Source organism: Tursiops truncatus, chromosome 16, assembly GCF_011762595.2.
Source record: "Tursiops truncatus isolate mTurTru1 chromosome 16, mTurTru1.mat.Y, whole genome shotgun sequence".
In the NCBI taxonomy this organism is placed as follows: domain Eukaryota; kingdom Metazoa; phylum Chordata; class Mammalia; order Artiodactyla; family Delphinidae; genus Tursiops; species Tursiops truncatus.
Window position 1 is genome coordinate 7,861,523 of NC_047049.1, and position 19,631 is coordinate 7,881,153.

At 48.9% G+C, this 19,631-nt stretch overlaps 1 protein-coding gene across 15 annotated transcripts in view; it reads left to right on the forward strand.

Annotated features, from left to right (window-relative positions):
- Positions 1-19,631, forward strand: part of CHST15 (carbohydrate sulfotransferase 15) — a 99,856-nt gene that overhangs the window by 8,978 nt on the left and 71,247 nt on the right. For 3 of the 15 annotated variants that reach the window (XR_012326859.1, XR_012326860.1, XM_073793826.1), the window contains exon 1: positions 16,547-18,776. The exons of the other annotated variants lie outside the window; for them this stretch is intronic. The gene's annotated coding sequence lies outside the window, so the exon portion shown is untranslated. Of the gene's footprint in view, positions 1-16,546; positions 18,777-19,631 lie in introns of those variants that run through there. 15 annotated transcript variants of the gene reach the window in all.

Here is a 19,631-nt window from a genome sequence, read left to right on the forward strand (position 1 = left end):
GAATGAGAGATTGGGGGCTGCAGTCGGGCTGGGCCAGGGCCTCTGCTCCTGGCAGAGAGAGAGAGAGAGAGAGAGAGAGAGAGAGAGAGAGAGAGAGAGAGAGTGTGTGTGTGTGTGTGTGTGTGTGTGTGTGTGTGTGTTGGGTGGGTTTATTCTCCAAACTCTCTGTTGGCAGCCCTCGATGGAAAGCCTCTCTCCAGAGTCTCAACAAATACAGAGTGGGGGGATGTCTGGTCTGTTGGAGAGGGCCAACCTAGTCCATAAGCCAGCCCTGAATCCAGGCTTATCCCCCGCCTGGAATCCTCCCTATCATCACAGGGTGAAGGACAAATGAGTGGGGACCCAGGGGGGGTCTTGGCAGGGCCGGGGACCCCAACTCTGGCCTCTGTTTGGCTGCTACCAGGACCTCCTTTGTCTGGCATCCCAGCCAGCCCAGGGCCCTTCTCTCTGGTGGGACCAACACCTCCTCTCCCACTGGACACTGTTGCCTTAGGACTGGGACTCAGTTTTGAGGTAGCAGGACTCCTTCTCTGTCTTGCAAAGGGGATGGTGTCCTGGCTATAGGAGTTTCAAGCATCTTTCTGCTTGGGGTCCCAGGATGCTGAACCCCATCCAGGGGAGGAAGTAAAGCAGGGTGGTGGTCTGAGGGGAGGGGCGTGGAGAGCTGAGTTGTAGGCCCACGCTGCCTGTGTACCATCCAGCATTAAGCACTAAACTTCCCCTCTTTGTCTCTTACTTTGACCCATCAGTATTTCTTGTCTGAAAGAAACACCATCTGGGCTTAGAAATGGTGAGTCCTTCGGGAGGACTATCTTCCTGTGTAGCTGGGTGTTCTTGAACCGTGGGAAGCTCACGATTGCCTTCTCTTTGGTCATCTGTAGCCTGACCTTCACTGATGGGACCGTCCCTTATTCTGTCACAATTCTCTATAAAGATAATAGTTCCAGGAAGGCCCCATCCAACCCCACTTCAGGCCAATAATCCAAGCGCACTGTTTTGAAAGTCAGAGGAAACAGCTGCTTTTAGGACATACTGAACTTGGCTAAGAAAGTTATCAGCGGCAGTAAACGAGAGGATGAAAGAAGGCTCCGATTAATGCAAGTGGGATCAGCCTGATATCTGTGCTGCCCTAGCTTTGAAAAGCTGTTCATACCTGCTCTGTAGCAGTTTCTGTGAGAAATTAGATATGGAAAGATGTACAAAAGGGAAGAGTGAGCTTAACAAATGTGGCCTCTTTATTGGAAATAGTTTGCAGGAAAAAAAAAATCTTTTGCCCGTGGGTCGACAGCTGAGAATCCATGGACCTTTTGCATTGTTCACAATCTGGCTCAGAGAATAAAAGTGATGTATTGGAAAGTAGATGAAACCTCAGTTGCCATTTAGATGGTAGAAAATAAATTTGCTTTTGGCTGTTAAAACTGAAACAAATCAATAGGAAAATGCAGGTCTGCCCACATTTAAGTCAGCAGTTTCTTTTTTTCTGTGTGTGTGTGGGTTTATGTACCTTTGGATCAGTTATGAAGGTACAGGATTGTTTAGGGAGACGTGTGTGTGTGTGTGTGTGCGCGTGCATGTATTTATGTGTATATATATTTATTTTACGAAGTTCTCATCTGGTATTTTTAATGTGAATTTTATTTTTTTATACAGCAGATTCTTATTAGTTATCTATTTTATACATATTAGTGTATATATGTCAATCCCAATCTCCCAAATCATGCAACAGACTTTTTTGCCCATTCACCCTGTCCTTTTTATAAAACAGCTTTAACGAGATGTAGTTCACATAACATAAAATTCACCCACTTAAAGTATACAATTCTGTAGTTTTTAGTATGTTCACAGACATGTGCAACCAGAACCACATGTAATTTTAGAACACTTCATTGTATCAAAAAGAAACCATGTACCTATTAGCTATCAGCCCTCTCTCTCTCCATTCACCCCCCACCCTCCAGCCTTAAGCAACCAGGAATCTATTTTCTATCTCTACTGATTTCTCTATTCTGGACTTCAGGTGAATGAAATCATATAATATGTTTTTTGTGTGGGTCTCGTTTCTTTCGCTTAACATAATGTTTTATGGTTCATCCATATGGTAGCTTATATCAGTACTTCATTCCTTTTTATGGCCAAATAATATTCCATTGTATGAATAGACCACATTTTATTTATCCATTCATCTGTTGATAGACGTTTGGGTGTTCTCCACCTGTTGGCCCTTATGAATAGTGCTGCTATAAACATTCATTTATGAGTTTTTGTGTGGACATGTTTCCATTTCTAGAATTAAAATTTATGAGGTATTTTTACTTGCTTTTAATAATAAGATTCATTTACTTTTTTTTTTTTTTTTTGTGGTACACGGGCCTCTCACTGCTGTGGCCTCTCCCGTTGCAGAGCACAGGTTCCGGACACACAGGCTCAGTGGCCATGGCTCACGGGCCCAGCCGCTCTGCGGCATGCGGGATCCTCCCGGACCGGGGCACGAACCCGCGTCCCCCTGCATCGGCAGGTGGACTCCCAACCACTGCACCACCAGGGAAGCCCTCATTTACTTTTTTATATGCTTTTTCCCTGGCCCTAGAGAAGGCTTGATTCTCAGATGAGGTACTGATCCCCACCTGAATTGTTTAGAGCTTGGAAAGGGCTTCAGGGAAACATAGTCCAGCCCCATTTTGTAGATGGGGAAACCGAAGCCCAGAGAGGCCACACAGAGTCAGGACTGGATCTGGGTTTTCAGAGTCAGTCCAGTTACCCTGAACGTTTTCCCTGAGCGCTTAGTAAAACCGCAGGTCACCCTCTTGATTGGCTGGGGACAATAAACACAGGCCGGTTGGGTGGACAGACGGTGACCGCCTGGCCCAAGCCCACTATTCTAATCCCCTTTGATCTGCAAAGGCCCCAGAACAACTCATCCTCCACCAGCTGCCAAACGAGAACTGCAGCTCGTGGCTCCTGGCGCCAGTGCCTTCTGAGTCCCTCCCCTGCAGCTACGGGAGGCCAGCGCTTATCCGGAGAGTAATTAAATTAGGAACCAATTCAGAGAATGAAATTTTATCTGATCTGGCCAAGCCCATAAACAAGGGGCTGTGGTTGTGACTCCAGGGTACATTATGAAGTTGTTTTTGAAAGAGTTAGGCTGGGCCACAGCAAGGAAGGAAATGTGCGGGACCTGCAGGCAGCTTTCCCGGGTGGGTGTGTTGCAAGGGCTGGGGGTGTGTCCCGGGGTGTTGAGCTGAATCCCCAGACTAGCTTTAGTTTTTTCCTTTTTTTTTCTAGTTTTATTGAGATATAATTGACATATAACATTGTATTAAAGTGTACAACATAATGATTTGATACATGTTTATATTGCAAAATGATCACCACAGTAGGTTTAGCTGACATCCATCACCTCACGTAGTTGCAATTTTTTTTTCTTGTGATGAGAACTTTTAAGATTTACTCTCAGCAACTTTCAAAAACACAATACAGGGCTTCCCTGGTGGCGCAGTGGTTGAGAGTCCGCCTGACGATGCAGGGGACGTGGGTTTGTGCCCCGGTCCGGGAAGATCCCACATGCCGCGGAGCGGCTGGGCCCGTGAGCCGTGGCCGCTGAGCCTGCGCGTCCGGAGACTGTGCTCCGCAACGGGAGAGGCCACAACAGTGAGAGGCCCACGTACCGCAAAAAAACAAACAAACAAAACAAACAATACAGTATTGTTAACTATAGTCACCATGCTGTAAATTAGATTCCCCAGAACTTATTTATCTTATAACTGGAAGTTTGTACCTTTTGACCACCTTCACTCATTTCCCCTCCCCTCAGCCTTCCCTACCCCCCAACAATCAACAGTCTGTTGTCTGAACCTTATCATTCAGCTAGCTCTAGCTTTTGGTTGTCTCTCTTTTTTTTTTGGAATTTTATATTATTTATTTTTTGATACAGCAGGTCCTTATTAGTCATCAATTTTATACACATCAGTGTATACATGTCAATCCCAATTGCCCAATTCATCACACCCCGCCCCACCCAGACTAGCTTTTTTTTTCCTAAAGAAGCTGTTGGGGGTAGGAGTTTATTATTTATTTATTTTATTTTTGCTGTGTTGGGTCTTCGTTTCTGTGCGAGGGCTATCTCTAGTTGTGGCAAGCGGGGGCCACTCTTCATCGCCGTGCGCGGGCCTCTCACTATCGCGGCCTCTCTTGTTGGGGAGCACAGGCTCCAGACGCGCAGGCTCAGTACTTGTGGCTCACGGGCCCAGTTGCTCCGCGGCATGTGGGATCTTCCCAGACCAGGGCTCGAACCCGTGTCCCCTGCATTAGCAGGCAGATTCTCAACCGCTGCGCCACCAGGGAAGCGCCTAGCTTTTGTTTTGTGACTGCAATGTTCTCGATGCTTAGGAAAGTTCACCTGCTAAGATCCTCCTGGATACATTTCACGCTGTTATCATTGACCTCTACAACTGTGATCAGAAGGAAACTTCGCAGGAGGCTCGTTGACTCTAAATCCAGGTGCCACATCAGAACTCCTGTGGGGCGTTTTGAAAGAAATATGCATATACTGCAGTCCTCCATGAGTTCTTCAGGGGTTGGCCCAGGGCATCTCTGTGTGCGTGTGTGCTCACATGTGCTCATGTTCGTACGTGGGTGTGTGTGTTAAGCTCTTTAGTTAATAAGATGGAATGTAGCAGTGATTGTAATTGTTCCCCTGAGGAGGATTTCCAGTCCTTCCATGGCAAAGATGGGGGACAGGTAATCTGCAGAAATCTCAGGAGTGATCCTCTTCTGTCCTCAAGCTGTCCTCAACTGTGACCCTCTTTGGGTTCCTTGATCAGATTCCCTGGATGTAACTAATATACATGTTCCATCACTGCAGCATCTGTGGGATTTTAGCTCTGGTTTCCTTCTCTGCATGAATGGCCCAGCCAGAGACCCAGGAGTCTCCTTGGCCCTTAGCTGGTCAGTGCAGGAATTACCTCCTTTCCCTCTCTGCCACTAGAAGGTATTTGTCCCTTTAGGATAGGAGGTGTGTCTCACTCAAGGTTATATCTCCAGGACCCAGCCTATGGGAAAGAATGATTGGATGGATGGACAAATGGATGAAAGGAGGAAAGGCAAGAATACATTGATTGATTGAAAACCTCGACCCACAGTGCGGAAATGGCAAGGGTCTTACCGGTCGTCTGGGTTGTTTTCCTGTCCTGCTTACCCCCCTTTTACAGCTGGAGAAACCGAGACCTGGGGGGTGAAATGACTTGCCCCTGATCCTTCAACTTCGTTAACGAAGACCATTTGAGAGCCTGACCCTTCATCTTCAACTCTTCTGACTCAGGCTCTGCAGCCCCCCCTTTTTTTTTTTTTTTTTTTTGCAGTATGCGGGCCTCTGTTGTGGCCTCTCCCGTTGCAGAGCACAGGCTCCGGATGCGCAGGCTCAGCGGCCATGGGTCACGGACCCAGCTGCTCCGCGGCACGTGGGATCTTCCCGGACCGGGGCACGAACCCGCGTCCCCTGCATCGGCAGGCGCACTCCCAACCACTGCGCCACCAGGGAAGCCCTGCACCCCCTTTAAGAGCCACCCTCCAGTGATTGAGGACCTACCGTGTGCCCAGTGCTGTCCTAGGAGCTGGGAATCCAGCAGTAATTAGACGGACAGGGTCCCTGCACTCACAGAGTGTATATTCTCATGGATGAGTTCACGAATATCAGAGAACAGACAATAATAAGTGCTATGGGATGGGAAGTGACTGTCTGGGTGATCGGAGAAGGCCTTTCCGAAAAGGTGGCATCTAAGCTGATTCTTGAATGACAAGAAGGCACCACCGTCTGCAGCTCGGGAAGTGCATCCCAGGCAGAGGGAACAGCCAATGCCAAGATCCCAGGAGGGGATCAGTTGGTGGGATGGGATCAGGTGGGCTTGGGAGAGCTGGTCAGAGGACTTGGTTCATAGCACCCTTGGGTTGATGCCCGTTGTTTTCTGTTCTGCATCCCCCGAATTTTCCTTTACAGCTTTGCTTTCTCACTGTCTCATCTCTGGGTGAAGAACCCTTGTTCCCTGCCGGCTGGCCCACGGCTGCTGCAGTTTCAAAAAGCAGGGCTGGTGAGAAGCAAAGAAAACCGCCATCCTCCTTGTCCTCTCACTAGGGTTTGAGAGCAGAAGTTATTTTCTTTCTTTCTTTCTTTTTTTTTTTTTTTTTGCGGTACGCGGGCCTCTCACTGTTGCGGCCTCTCCCGTTGCGGAGCACGGGCTGCGGACGCGCAGGCTCAGCGGCCATGGCTCATGGGGCCAGCCGCTCCGTGGTACGTGGGATCTTCCCGGACCGGGGCACGAACCCACGTCCCCTGCATCGGCAGGCGGACTCTCAACCACTGCGCCACCAGGGAAGCCCTGCCCTCATTTTTTCAGGCCACTGCATCTCTGGTCCCAGTTCTCACTGACTGCTCTGTGTCCTGGGGCTGCTTACTTGACTTCTCTGAGCCTCTTTTCTCACCTGCAACACGAGGGGCTTGGCTGAGAAGATGTCATGTCCCTTCTGTCTTTGAGTGCAGTTGGTTTTACTGGTGAAAACAGTTATATCAGTAGAGGAAGAAACACTCCAAATAGCTGAGTGAAATTTCTACCCTGTCCCTTGTAGGGACTTTTAAGGTTGGAAAGATTTCTGCTGCCTAATTTGGTTTGATGGGAACCTCAATTCCAATTGAATTATGCTCTGGTGTATTTTAATTAAACCATCTACAAACTGATTTCTTAAAGACGCAAAATCCCCATGCATTGTGCTGTGTCTGAACCCCCTACATTCAGCTCTGGGTCAGAGTGATGCTTGTAATAACCAGAAGGTGTTGTGTGAAGCTGCTTACGGCCAGCCTCATGGACTGCATTAATCGTGAGATGCCACCAGAACGTGATGCGAGGACGTTATCAGCAGATACGTAATTGATTTTGCATCCTCCGCAAAGGAAGGTTAAAATGAAGCTTGTTGGTAAATGGTATTTAAACCTCGTTGTCTGCAGACGAGTTGTAAAAACTAACAGAGTGGAGCACTTGTGGAAGGGCTTAATTTTTTTTTTTTTCAGATTGTGGAATGAGTTCATCCCTCAACTAAGGTAAAGATTTTCCCATTTAAAGGGACTGGAAGAGCGTAAGCTTCAGGTCATAAATTTCACAGGCGGGGCCTCCACTTGAGTGCCTCTGAGATGGCTAGACTCTGGGACGGCTTTGTAATCACGTTAGCTTGATAAATTAAAGGTCCCCGTAGTTTTAAAATCGTCAGGCCGAGCTGCATTAGAAAAGATGCTGTTATAGACCAGAGTTATGATAAACAGGCTCATGGAAACTGATTTTGCTAACTTTCCTCTTGGTATAGTATGGAAGATTCTGATTCTGCAGTGACCCTGGAAAGGTCTCTACTTAAACCAATGATGGGAGTAAACCGAGGGTGTAATGCCATTTCCAAGTATTCATTTGTACTTTAGCTGTTACATGTACCAGGAATAAGAGAAGCTCTCTGGATGTGATTTCTCTCTCCGTTTAATCCTGACTGTATTACTCTTTCGGTATCTCCAGAACTGGCTGTATAATTTGCAGGCCTTAGTACAACATGAAAATGTAAGCCCCTTATGAAAAAATTATTAAGAACTTCAAAATGGGGACAGTAGAGCATTAAACGAAGTGTGGGGCCCTTGTGGGCACCGGGCCCTGTGTTACTGCATGGGTTGCAGCCCTTGGAGCTGTCCCTGGGCATCTTGTATCATGCTCATCCTAGACCACCTTGACCTGTAGCAACTTGTGTGAACAGTAGATTGTAAGCATCAGGAGGACAGGGCTGTGGCCATGTCACCTAGGTGTGCTCTGTGGGCTCTGGCAGGGTTCTTGACCCCTGTACGTGCTTGGGAGAGACTTGATGAGCTGAATCGGTTCGTGGAGGGGTTGTCCTGGTCTGCTGGTGGGATTTTATGTGGCTTTCTCAGGTTCCATGCATCAGGAATCTGGAAAAATCCACCTTTGGACTCTTCAGCATGGACAGGTACAAGGACCAAAAATCCTACTGTCTGACAGCTCAGCTTGGAGAAGAGTACAAAACCCTTCTAGATTTTGTGTGTGTGCGTGTGTGTGTCTAAAGCCAGTGATTTTTCACTGCAGAATATTAAAGGCTGACAAAATCCAGCACCTCGCAATGGTTAACGTGTGTCTCTGTAACCCTGTGCCTCGGTCCCTAGAGGGCCAGCTCCATCCTATCTTGGCTTTCATCTCTGGTGTCCACTGCTTGGGCTCTGCCCTCCCAGCTGAGTGGAAGGCCTCTGGAGAGGTCCAGGATCTCAGGACCACTGTAGGTCACCCTCGACCTTTCCCAACCCTGGAGAGAGAGCCAGTGTGCAAAGTCGGGGGTGGGAGGGGGCGGACAGCGCATCTTGGCGAGGAAACAGACTCCAGCGCCTGAAGCATCCCTCCTCTGGAGCAAGTGGCTGCAGGGCTTGGAAGGCCCAGTTCTTCTTTGTGTTAAGTCTTTGTTCTCTCCCGCGTGTGGAGCTGGGACTTGCACAGGCTCAGCGGGTGCCTCTTTCCACTTAGAAGCCGGTGGAGAAGCGGAAAGTGGCATCCAGGGCTGCCTGCCAAAGAGACGGGAGGTTCCAGCAGAGGAGAGCCGGGACTTGCAGGTTTTAAATTGGAACCGGTGATCTTGAATGAGGATTAAAGTTATTTTTTATTGGGGGAGGAGCTTGGGGGTTGCTCTGCTCAGAATTCCTAAGGAAAGCTCTTCAGAGGCACGTCTCGGGGGGAGTTACTGGGGACTGCCACTGGATTCCCCGCCTTTTGTTCTCAGTTTGTACAGAGGTCTCCGGGGGTGTGAGATCAAAGGGAGCCGGGATGCTGTGCTCTCCTTTCATTGTCTCAAGCTGATGGGTCTGAATGGGGCTGTGATGCTTGAAGAAAGAAAGAAACCGTCTTTTATACATCTCCTGGCTGGGGAGAGACTGCTGGTCAGGAATCCAGTGGTTCTGGAGGCCACAGCTGCCCTTGCTGAGCCCAAGACTGTCTGTGGTACCTGGGTGTCCGGAATCAGGTCCTCCCTTTCAAGGCTACACTCAGCCAGCACTTAACTTACTCAGGAAATGACAAGTTATAGTACCTTGGTGTGCAGACGAAAGCTGGTTTTATTCATTTTCCCTGTGAAGACATCTGAAATCATTGTTTTTATTTTGAAAAGAAAAATAATAGGAAAAAAACCTATAATATTTTTATTACCTGGTGCGGGAGTCTTAGATAACTTAAATAATATGTTGGGTTTAAATTAAGCTATTGGGGAAAAAATCTTGTTGCATAAACCAAAAGAGAGAGAGAGAGAGAGAGAAACATGAAAAGATGAATGTGCGAACAACCTCTCCCCTCTGCAAAACCTCACAAACACCGAAGCGGCTGGGATCTTGTCTGCGGTGTCCACCCACTGTGTCCCGTGCCTAGGCCAGCTGCACTGAGTGGAACCTGTTAATGAATGAATGAATCAGGTGCTGGATCCCTGTTCTGGCCTGCGAGTTGGCCTTCTTGGACAATGTCCTCAAATGGAAGGAAACTGTAAAGATACAAGAAAATAGTACTATCATGTTTGAGACACTGTGGTCAGTGATTAACCCAAGTCAGTCTCCTCTCCAGCCCTGAGGGGTAGATAGAGCTCAGAGAGGTTTGGTAACTTGCCCAGGGTCAACCAGCTGGCAGTGGCTGGGCTGAGATTTGATTCTAGGGCTTGCCCCACGGCTGCACACCACTCTTTCTACAGGAGATGTCAAGGAGAGGGAGAAATAAGAGGGATGGACAGCCAAGTGTTGGGAATGCCTTGGTGTCCCCACTCTGAGCCTTAACCCACAGATGGACACAGACAAGGAAATAAACATCGGCTGCTGGGAGCCGGTGGTGGCTAAGACATGCCCGGTCCCTGCCCTCATGGAGCTTGGGTTCTATTGGGTGGACGAGGTACAAAAACTGAGTCAAATGATTATTTAATTTCAACTGTGATGGGTGCCAGGGGGAGACGAGGGGGGGCAGGGGTGATATGTGAGCGTGCCTGTTGGTGCATTGAGCCAGCGTGACCAGGGAGGCGTCAGAGAGTTCCAGAGAATGATGGAGGAAACTTGGAGGAGAGTGGGGAACCAAGGAAGCTCTGAGCCCAGAGGGGAGGGAGGGAAGGTTCTAGAAGGCCTCCTGGAGGGGCAGAGTCTGTGATGTTGGGTGAGTGACAGGGGTGGTCGTGGTGAGCTCGAGGCACATGCATCCCAGGGAGGTGCCAGGACCTGGGGTTCTTCCTCTTCAAGGTTCAGAATGTGGGGACTTCCCTGGCTGTCCAGTGTTAGGGCTCCATGCTTCCACTGCACGGGGCATGGGTTTGATCCCTGGTCAGGGAACTAAGATCCCACAGCCGCGCAGTGCAGCTAAAAAAAAAAAAGTTGAGAATGTGGTGGGCTTCTGGTTCCTGGGCACTAGATTGATTCCAACCCTCCCCAGGCTCAAAGAGCGAGTTCCCTTCCCTGGGGGCCCAGCAGGAAAGCTTGGGTTTGCTGTTGATCTAGCAGCTTCTGCCCCAGAAAGTCCTCTATGGAAAGTGGCAAAAAGAATACATGAGAGACTGCCCTTTTAAGCCCGCACTTTAGACCTCACGCCTGCCGGGGTGTGCCCGGCCTGCAGGTGGCTGCCGAGCTGAGCTGGCCGCGTGACGTGGCCCGGAAGGACCGGGGTTTGTCGGCCTCCTTGCCAAGTCCACCCTGGATGGAGCCCTTTAAGACCCTGGAAACCCTTCGAACCTGGGAACTGGAGGTCATTATCCTCTGGACTGTGAGCTGGGTCATAAAATCAGCCCTGAGTGGCTATGAGCGGAGGTGACTTTGGTTTGGTGCCTCTGAAAGGAGAAGGGGGTCAACCTGATGGGAGGACGTTGCCCTTTGCAAGGCCAGAGAGCTGGATTGCACGCATGTGGGCGCCTTCACGCCCGCGTCAACGTGCCTGCGTGCCCTTTGCTTCTTTCTTGGCTTCTTATTGGGGCAGAAACCTACCACCGCCCATTCTAACTCTCTTTTCTTTATGAACGTTTTCCCCCCATGGTGTGTAACAGACCTAATTAGAGAGCACCTACCAAATGCTTACAGCTCGGTGCATTTGCATAAACAGAACCCACCTGTGCAACCGGCACCTTGGTCAAGTGTGTCAACAGTACCCCAGAAGCCCCCAGTCAGGGGAGATCACCTTCCTGATCCCCACGGCCTCTGCTGGTTTCGCCTGTTCTTTGTACTTTATATAAACGGAACAATGTGGAATGTTCTCTTCTGTGTCCAGTTTCTTGCACTCAGTACTACGTTTGTGAGATTCTTTCCTGGTATTGCGTGTGGCTTTAGTGTGGCCTTACAGCGGGGGCTCTGAGCACCCTAACTCTAGTACCTGCCTTTGATCAGCGTTGGGATCGTTTCTGTTGGGCACATACCTAGGAGCAGAATTGCTGGTCTTTGGGAATCAGTGTGCTCGGCGTCAGTAGATGTGGCTAGTTTTCCAAGCTGTTGTATCAGATACGATTCCCACCAGCAGTATGTGAGTCTCCTGAAAGATGAAGTAAGAGCCTGGAAAAAACATGCCGTGAGACTGACTCCCGTTTACCCCCTGCTCCCCACTCCGAAAAACCCCGGGGGATAACTGCTGATTATTCCTCAGGTTTGCATTGAATGGATAAACTGGGAACTGGGTAGAGAATCCCTACAATGCCCCAGAGAGATGTCCGTCCCTCCTGGGGTTCTGCACCCCATGGTCCTGTTTCACTTGGAGCCAGTCTTTGTGCCTGAACGTGGGAATGGGGATTTGTTGGTGTCTGGGAAGAGCCCAGAATCCAGCATTTAGTCACTGCCCTTTGGGGTGTCTGCTTGCATTGAAGTGGAGCCTCCAGGCTGATCTTTGAGATGAAAGTGGATGGCCTGGGGTTCCTCCCTCCTGGAGCAGGGGAAGGGGGAAGGGGCTACCAGCACTCAGAAAGATTTTATTTGCAAATCAATCCAGTCCCAGAACCAACTGGTTCTGCACACTCCCTCCTTTCGTGTAGCCTGACCGGCCAGATTTTCCCACCCCACGTTCAAGGTGGGGAAAGAGCTTTTCCTTCCCCCAAGGCTGATGTTCAGGCTGACTGGGGCTCCAGAGCAGTGAGAAGAGGCAGCTGACATTTCCTGAGCGTCCCTGTGTGTTGACAAGAGCTATGGGCACAGGCATGTTGGTGTCCCTGATACGCACAGGAAACTCAAGGAGAAAAGACTCTGTCCCTGAGTGCAGGGCCAGCCCTGGCTGAGTTCCAAGGTGTATGGGCTGCCCTGGCTCCATCAGATTCCCGACTCACACAGTGGCCGTGGCTGGATAAGGGAGTATTGGAAAGAAGGAAAATCTGTGGCCATTGGCTTGAGGCTTAAAAGTCACCTGGGGTGATTGCCCATCTACCTCCCCCTGCCTGCAGTAGATTCTGAAGATCTGGGGCAGGGGTAGAAGCTGTGTTGTTTTGGGTTTTTTTTTAAACATCTTTATTGGAGTATAATTGCTTTACAATGGTGTGTTAGTTTCTGCTTTATAACAAAGTGAACCAGCTGTACATACACCTATGTCCCCATGTCTCCTCCCTCTTGCAGAAGCTGTGTTTTATCTAGTACCCTAGGAGTCTTACATCAATTTTGGGAAACAGCGATTTCCCAGTGCCTTTTGTTGGGAGGCCAGGTAAGGAGAGGAATGAAGGAAGTAAGAAACAGACCTCACCCTCAAGAAGCTCCCTGTCCTGAGCAGTAGAAATTTCTGGGACAGTGGAGATACTCCGTATCCATGCTGCCTGGGCTGGTAACATGAGCCACATGTGGCCAGTGGGCACTTGAAATGTGACTAGTTTCGATTCCACCGAGGAACCGAAATTTTGAATTGCATTTACTTTTAGTTAATTTAAATTTAAAAACATATACGCAGTTCAGTTATTGGAAGACCTTTAAGAATGTTTGGAGCATCTTGGGCATGTACCTCTCCATTTTCAACTGTAAATTTTATAAAATCTGTATACAGATCAAGTACTTCCAATGAAAATTTAGCATCCAAGTTGAGATGTGCTATAAGGAGAAAGTACAGGACTTCCCTGGTGGCACAGTGGTTAAGAATCCACCTGTCAATGCAGGGGACACGGGTTCAAGCCCTGGTCCGGGAAGTTCCCACATGCTGCGGAGCAACTAAGCCCGTGCGCCACAACTACCGAGCCTGTGCTCTAGAGCCCACAAGCCCCAACTACTGAGCCGGCATGCCACAACTACTGAAGCCACCACAATGAGAAGCCGGCACACCGCGACAAAGAGTAACCCTCGCTCGCTGCAACTAGAGAAAGCCCGTGTGCAGCAACGAAGACCCAACACAGCCAAAAATAAATAAATAAATAAACAGATAGATAAATAAAAAAAGAAAGTACACACTGCATTTTGAAGACTTAGCATGAAAAAGAATAATGTAAGCTGCATAGCACAGGGAGATCAGCTCGGTGCTTTGTGTCCACCTAGAGAGGTGGGATAGGGAGGGTGGGAGGGAGACGCAAGAGGGAGGAGATATGGGGATATAGGTATATGTATAGCTGATTCACTTTGTTACACAGCAGAAACTAACACACCATCGTAAAGCAATTATACTCCAATAAAGATGTTAAAAAATAATGTAAACTACATCATTAATAACTGTTATACTGTATACACGTTGAAATGATACTATTTTGGATATATTGGGTTGAATAAAATATATGGAAATGAACTTCATATGGAACCTTTACACTTGGGTGTGAGGCTCATGTTCTCTTTCTTGGGCACCGCTGCTCTGGGCATTCTCCCCTTCCCTCCTGGGATTTGAGCCGGAGGGCCAGGGAACAGGAGACGATGAGCGACGCCCCTCCTGTCCCCCCACTGTTTCGCTCATCTGGGTGTGGGGTTTCGGGTTGATGACACCCCTGGCCTCAAGGGTGCCTTGTCCAGCAAGAGGGGGAGCTGTCCGGGGGCTCTGTCCTTCCTGCCACTTCTCTCTGGTGGTGCCTTTAGAAGTGAGCATCTGCTCTGGTGCTCCTGACTAGGAAGGAAGTCTTAGCACATGAATGAGCCCACCTGCAATGCCGTCACGCTGGATGGGCCACGACCAGCCACGAGCCAAGCTGAGAAGTTTGCCTTGACTTTTAAATTAAATTTAACCTAAATCTCTACTCCAGCGGGATGGAGAGCCCCTCCAAACTCTAAGCTACAGAAATGTGGTCCAGAAAGTGAATCCGATTTCATTTCTGCCTCCCTCCTCGCCCCACCCCCATTTCTGGGGGACAGTGGGAGTTCCCGGAGGGAGTCCCGTGGAAGTGTGGTGGGTGGTGATGCGGAGGTGAGCACATTATTCTGTCAGCAGCTCGTATTCACCCCTGGAACTCAGCCCATCTGACATTTGTCTTCTTCGTGGGATTCCAGATGCTTCTACCACTGGCCTGCAGGCTCCGCTGGGCATGGCCTTGTTCAGTTCACTGCCGTGTCCCTGGCTCTGCACTGGGGCCCGGCACATAGTAGGGGTTGAATGAACTTTGTTGACTGGGTTAACTTGGACCGTACTGTCTTCATCTGAGGGTCAAATATGGTCTTTAGGGGGGGCTTCCCTGGTGGCTCAGTGGTTGAGAGTCCGCCTGCCGGTGCAGGGGACACGGGTTCGTGCCCCGGTCCGGGAGGATCCCACATGCCGCAGAGTGGCTGGGCCCGTGAGCCATGGCCGCTGGGCCTGCGCGTCCGGAGCCTGTGCTCTGCAACAGGAGAGCCTACAGCAGTGAGAGGCCCGCGTACCGCAACAAAAAAAGAAAAAAAAAATATGGTCTTTAGGGGTCAGGGGATTGGAGTGTGCCTCAGTGGATGGGCGCGGGATGTGGAGGTGGTTAGGAACTTCGGATCTACCTTGTGTTTAGTCTAAAACTCCAAGTGCAGGGTCTTCTTCTCCTTTAAAAACTGTTTATTGGTTGACACCGTAACTTTTATGCAGAGAAAAGAGAACTCTCCCTGTCTGTACAGACCTCTCCTTTCTAGCAAGCCCTCCCTCCACCGTGGTCTGCCATTTGCTCTGACAGCACCCTGGAGACACCAGTATTTTCATGTGGTCCCTGGAAACAGGTGGGGCCACGTGGCCAGAGTCCAACGGCTGACGGGGGTACAGCCGGAGCTTAGATGCGGGGAACGCCCATCTTGGGGTGACTTCTTCATAATCGTTATAGCCCACACTTAATGCGACCTCATGCATAAATCCTGGTTGATCAGACCCTAGGGAAACAGGAAATGTCAAAGTCAAGACCGAGAGAGAGAAATCTGTGCCCCTCAGCGGGGAGGATGGGGTCTGGTTAGGCAGGGATGAGCTGGTGGGCTGGGGAGGGCCTCAGGCTGGCCTCTGTGCTCAGGTGTCCCTTGGTGGGAGCTCGTGCCAGGACGCTGGTCTTGGTGTATTGGTCCTCTGCTCTGCCTCACGTGTTCAAAGGCAGTGACTCAAATTTCTACAACCTGAAGCCGTAAACTCATGAGTCGTGCGGTCCTATTGGTCTCTGGGGAAATACCCGGCTCCCCCGCCCTCTCAGCGCCCCCCCCCCACCCCGGCCGCAGGTCCTGCACCCTGCTTGTTTGCGTTTCTGCTTCCATCACAGTGTGAGGTGGGGCACCCTTCAGCTTGCCAGAGACTCCCCCGCCCAACTCCCGAGGACCAGCCCTCGTGACTCCTGCAAGGTCACACCCTCTGCACCACAGATGGTGTCTGAAGACTGCAGGGATGAACTTGAACTTCACAAGACTGTTGCATTTCTTGGCTGTATTTATGGTTTGTGTGGCCTTGATCTGTGCTAGAGCTGAACTTGCAGGATTCGGTTGAACCCAGTTCTCCATGTATGTAGGAGTACCATGGGATGTGGGGAAGCAAGTGAAGTGTTGGTTTGGGGAGTTTGCACCTTTGCCCCGGGGAGCCCGAATTTCAAACTCACTGCCTCCATGGGAGGGGCCTGTGGGGCACGATGCTGAGCTGGATGCAGGGACAAGGGACATCTTCTCACCGCTGAGAGGCAGAGTCCCCACCCTGACTGGTCGTGTCTACTCACATCTGCCCGCGGCTTGGCCCAGAGAGGGACGTGTTCAGACCTGTTCAGACACTTTCTTCCTAGCTTGCGTTATCTCCTTGCTCTGCCATCCTTGTGGGCTTGGGGCCCCAAATACCATCAGACCTAACATTTAAAATAAAAATGATCCTGTTTTTATTGTTTGAATTTATGTTTCTTATTAGAATGGAATTGAATTTATGTTTCTTATTAAATGGAATTTATGTTTCTTGCGAATGCTTTGCAGTTATTCACAAGATAAGGTCTTTTTAAAAGAATAACTGTTTTCTCTTTCTGATTTTATTTTTTTTTGTATTTAAGAGTAAGGCTATCAAGGCAGGTGATATGAAAGCAGAATTTTTAGTAAAAGCGAAGCAATTCTTTTTCAACGGGCTTAGCAGACATTAAAATGTATGTGCTTTGATCTTCTTTTTCTAGATTAGAATATGAAGGATCAGTTGTTGCAACAGACAACAAAGTAACTCGTTTCTGATACCTTTCAGCGAGCTGGCATTCTAGAAGAGGCCAGCATGAAACATGCAACTGTGTGACACAGACCAGACCAAAGACATACCGACATGTTCACTAAACACAGACCCTCAAAGCAGGTGGTAATAGGAATAATAGTGAGCACCTACGGGGTACCAGGCTTCCTGCTCAGCGCTTTCCATGCATCATCGCAGCCCTTCCCACAGTTCTGTTAGGCTAGACATTATCATCATCATCCTGTTTTATCAGATGGGGAACTGGAGTGTGCTTGGGGTCAGGCCGTGGAGCCGGGATGAGGACCCTGGCCACCTGGATGCCCCCCGTGCTCGTAGCCACCAGCCTGCTCCCCAGGAACTGCTCACGAGTGGCAACTAGCCTCCACCACTGCCTGGGCTCTGCCTCTGACCCCCAGGGAAGGTGAGGTCTGGAGGCAGCTATTCCTGGAATTAGCCATATGCTCATTTTTTGGCCTCAGTTATTTCACTAATTGAGGCAAAGGTTCTGGGAGTTTTGACGTTAAGTAACTGGATAATTGCCTCCATACGTCATTTTCATTTTACATGTTTGGACACAACCTTTTATGAAATTTGAAAACCCAGCTCTACTTGGGGAAACGATATTACCTTATATTTCTAGCTTTGTTTGCCCAAAGTAGTTGATGAATTAGGCTTCCAGTTATAAGTTTAATTGCCCAACATATAATCTCCTGCAAATGCCCTGTTTGTTAAAAGTCAGCTTGATTTGGGGCAGGTTCCCTGACCTTTCCTTACCTGGGAAATGAAGACTTTTAAAAAGATGATCTCTCAGGGGCCTGGCTTTGGTTCTGAGGTTCTGTTCTGGTGGCTTCTATGCCTAACTGGATTGCAGGTCTTAAGAGGGCAGGAGGGAACTCTGCCCTTTCTTTCATCCCTCCTCAAGGCCCAGCACTGATGACTGAACAGATGGGTCAGGACAAGTCTGAAGATGCCAGTGGTTTCACTGAATGATGTGAATGTAAATTACCGGCCAGAAATATCCAAAGAAGATAAATATCTAAGAGCTTCACGCTACCTTTGACATTTTTTTCCTAATTTCTTCTTTGAGATCACCAAAGAGAATTTTAAAGAGACTTCAAGAATGCTGCTTGCAAGAGTCCTGACACGTGATCGTATCCCCGGAATAAGTGCAGAACGTGACGTGTGGAGTGCTGTTGTCACATCACTAGGGAGTGGGGTCTGCATACCCACTGATGCTTTGAGAAGCCCAGCCAGTTACTCTGGGATGTGCAGACAGCTCCTCTGCTCTGGCTACAAGCCACCTTTTGGGTCAGATCTGAGTGAGAGTGGGGATGAATGGGGCAAGAGGAGGTTGAACCCCTGGTACGTGCTCACACAATCCTGCTGTCACCAAAAGGCCCTGCCTGGTCCCAGAAAGCTGTGAGGGGACCAGAAGGGGACCCGGGAGCGGCAGCCCTGAGAAGGAGCTGCCAGTGTGTCGACCCACCCCTCTGGGAGGGAGGTGATTGGCAGTCCAGGTAGGCGTGCCCCCTCCTCCCCAAGTTGAAATGCCTCCATCTCCTTTCCATTGTAAAGTGAATGCTACCGGCCATTCATAGGGAAAAGCATCTTTGGAGTCTGTTCATAATCATTCATTTCTGCTCAAGGTTTTACAACTGCAAAAAAGGGTGTGAAAACCTCAGAAGAACTGAGTTAACCAAAGACGGTCCAGCAATGTTATAAACTGTTTTGTCATCAGAAAGTGAAAATAATCCCAGGGTAAGAACACTCAGAAAAAAAAAGTCAGCCCAGATTGCTTTGTGAGAACGTAAACTTGTTTCTTGCAGCCAATTTCATAGGAGGAGGAGTGGGTGAGGGCTGGAAACAGAGGCAGAAGCAGTGACAGACCTATTGAGGGTTCACTAAAGAGGCTCCGGAAGCGTCCGTCCTAACCTGCTGGAACAGAACTGGTTGACACTTAAACTTTTCCAGCCCTGGAACTCTGTAATGCCATGAATAATTATTTTAACCTAAAAATCTGGTTTCTCCCACCCATAAAAACCAGTAAATCCTTCAAGTTAATGAAGAACTCATTTAATTACATAGTAATTGGTATTTTTATCTCTTTTAAATATAGATGGGGGGAAAGTACCTGAGGAGACAAAAAAAAAAAAAAAAAAAAAGAAAAGGAAAAAAGAAGGGAGAAAGGTAATTTGGATTTTTAGTCGATTCTGAGTACTTGATGTTTTTGAAACATTTCCAGATTTCCTTTACAGGAAAGGAATGAAAATGATCCAAAAGGAGGAGGGAATTTTTTTTTTTTCTTCCTTTTATTCTGAGCTCAGTCCTGGGGTTTTGTGGCATGTGCTGAGAAGCGGGTAGACTGAGCGCGTTCAGAAATTTGCCCGAAGGGGTTATAAGAACTGAAAATGAGTAAAAACAAAACAAAATGGAAAAAAAAAAAAAGGAAAAAACACAAAACATCCTGCCACAGATAAGAATCATGTAATTTGCTAAGACATAGCATTTTGATGTTTTCTTGTGGATGAAAGCTAATTTAGAAAGGCAGGGAGGTACACTTGTGGTTTGGGGGAGTGAGATCCCGTTCCGGGCCCTTGGAGGCCCTTGCTTCTGCTCTAGCAGAACCGGGGGCGGGTGGAGGCAGCTCTGTGGGTGTCAGAGCCCGGGGCCAGCCCACCAGACAGTCCCACCATGGAAACCAGTGCCAGCTGCAGGCTCGAGAGATACCAGGAAATGGGTTTTCAGTGCCATAGGGACTAATTCTAGAGAGGCGGACTTCAAAAACCTGCAGAATTTAAAGTCCTGTTTTGAACATGACCCCCCCCCCCCCGCCTTTCCCATCATTGGGAATTCTCTGTTTATGACTGTGCTATATTTGTGTAAGTGTTACCTGTTTCCTGCCTGCCTTTCTAATTTCCTTTTTTAGGAAATATTTATTAAAGTCAACAGAAGAGACACTCTTGCCTTCATGGAGCTTATAGCCCAGTGGTCAAGGCAGATATCAGCCCAGTAAGCACACATGAAGATGAGAAGTAGAAGGGG